This window comes from Psittacula echo, assembly GCF_963264785.1.
Source record: "Psittacula echo genome assembly, chromosome: 6".
Lineage (NCBI taxonomy): Eukaryota > Metazoa > Chordata > Aves > Psittaciformes > Psittacidae > Psittacula > Psittacula echo.
The window spans coordinates 70,421,218-70,423,984 of NC_137743.1; positions in this window are offsets into that span (position 1 = coordinate 70,421,218).

Genomic DNA, 2,767 nt, shown 5'->3' on the forward strand with positions numbered 1-2,767 from the left:
ATCAATACACAGTGTTTGGGTAGTACTTCTGCACAAGGTAAAATTACTTCTGTAATAAAGAATTCCATTCCTTTATGAATGTGACAAAGTTCTGTAATACTTGTGTACAGCCTGTGTACAGATATAGTACAATCTATTTCCACAGTCTTTTGCAACTGAGTGTCATCCCACTGACAGTAGCTTCTTTGCACTCTTTCGTATACAGACTTTCTTCGTCCCTGCAGCTGACACAGAGTTATGCCACATTACACACATCTTAAACTACCATGTAGCCACAGCCACAATAACTTGATTAGTCTTTAATATTAGACACAAAGGTTATCTGGTTTGGTATATTCTTTTGTGTCAAAAACACAATGCTATGCTAGTAAAACAAACTGATCACAATACATGAATCTTAAAGCATTTTGTATGCTGGCATTATTACTGATTATTTCAGACATTTTTCTATCTAGGCTTCTGTACTAGCTCAAAGACAGCTAGAGTGAACTCTAAAGAGAAATAAAATATCTAGCACACAAAGCTAGTAAGAGTCTCTCAAGTAATAAAATGCTTGCATTATGCATTTGTGAAAAAGTCACATAGTGATTTCCTTAGACAACAATTTGACACTTAAGTGTTAAGAACAGTATTTTGTCATGGTGGGTTTAAACTGGCATGCTAATCCTTAGCTTTGTTCTTTTTGCTTTTTCCAGTCTTCACCACATAATCTCTCTCTAAATAATCTGAATTTCTCTGTTTTGCCTATTTGTACTGAAGATTTAAGCTGCGATTTAAGTTTTAAGCTTGTTTCTAACATGAAGAGGAAGAAAGGTCAGCAGAGAAGTCAGATGGGTGGCTGATGTGGTCTGACCATTTGAGTAGGCATAGGGAGAAGAAAACTGCTACAGTCACAATTTAAAGACAAGAATCAGTAGGAGGTGAAACTCAAATACAACTTCGGACAGTAAGTGAGTGGTTGTCTGGGATGTGATGCTTTTTCATTTGTTAGTGACAGCAATGGATTGAGGTGTCTTCCTAAGAAGTCTGAAGAAAGCAGCAAGCATCTACTTGAATAGCCAATATGCCTCTGCTTTTTTGAAACATTGTCCCCCATGCTCAGTAGGAGAAAAGTAATGAGTACACAATGCACTTCTGCTAATATCGCAAAGTAAGGAGACCTTAAGATGAAGCTAACACAATCTTCAGACGTAGATAGAGTTTGAAGTAGACCAAAAACATATCGTATGTAAGACTTCTGAAGATTAAATCTGCTAATCATAACACCAAAGAGAACACAAGGAAAGTATCAGTATTACTTGTGACAGAATCTCTAGTGGTTAAGGATAATGAGAAAATGGTTTGGGGGAATGCGAGAGAGAAATATTTGCCAATGAAACAAGAATGAAACTCCTTCTTTTCCTGAATACTTCAATGTTTATTGCCAGCTCTCTTGCTTTTAACAGCTTTCTACAGGCAAATAGCAGTCCTGGTTTCATCTGTGTGATCTAAAACCTGTACTCGACAATAACCACAGACTTGTCAGCACTGCATACATTCTACCCCCTGGCTCCATGCAGCATTTTTCATTTTGCAAACTATAGCTGTTCCTTTCTAAAACCTTTTAAGAAAGACAAGAGAAATTCAGTAGTTAGGTGGAGATCTTGAGTTGCCCAAGGCAGTAGAAAGGTCAGGTAGTGTTTCTGTTACTTCAGAAATGAGACAATCATCTGCCTGTTGCCTAACCATACTTCCTGTAAAGTGGCTGATGAGCCTACTGTAAAGGCTTTCATGTCTAAACCAGGTTACTAATCTTGAAAGTCATCAGAAGCCCAACCCATGAAACTCAGATGGTGAGGTACAGGCCAATCACATGTCCAGTTACATAAGGGGTAAACTGGTATGGGAGAACCACATGTAGGATTATCCCTACATGCATTTGGTACTATAAGATAAAAAGAGTTTTATGGTGGTAGGTTAGTATGGGAGATGTGCTTACTCATAAGGAAATGTGATACTGATTTGCTATATCTAATGGATAGTGGGTAAGAAGCATCACCTGGATGTATGGATGTACTGCAAACACTATGTCTCTGGTGCTGCTGCTGGTGAGGGACCATGCAGGATCACATGCTTGGTTTATGAAGCTTGAAAAGGCTTGTAGATGGGTTCTTAACAACTATTGAGATTATTTTTAATTAATTCTTCAAACTCCCTAATGTCTTAAATACTCCAGGATTTCTATGTAAATGTTCTACATTAATGCAGCTTTGAATTACCAATTGCACAACGAAAGGAGAAAAAATACCCAACAATGAAACATATGATAATGTATCAACGAATGTAATCTAGTATTTGAGGACTTTTATTTTAGTGGGAATTGCAAATGAAATGACCATCCATTACTGCTGCTTTACCTTTGTGGTACAAATGTCGTATTTGTTGTCTTAAAAATATAAAACATTCAAAAGCTTCTTTAGGAGACAATTTTTTGTCCTGAAAGTGCTTCTTCAGTATCAATAACAAAGTTCTAGTACACAGGGCACAGATTCAGCCAGCCAAAATGAGATGGCACAAACATTGTGATTTCTATTAATTTCTTTATCTTTTTTTACATCAGAATGTGATTGATATATCTTCAGGTCCTGACTATACAACTTTGTGTTAAAAGATGAGTCAACTGAGAAAAAAAAAAAAAAAAAAGGGCAAACCCAATATTGAAATAATTACTTTTTCTTAAAAAGAAAACAATCCAACCCTATATTTGTAAAAAGAGTGTAAGGAATCC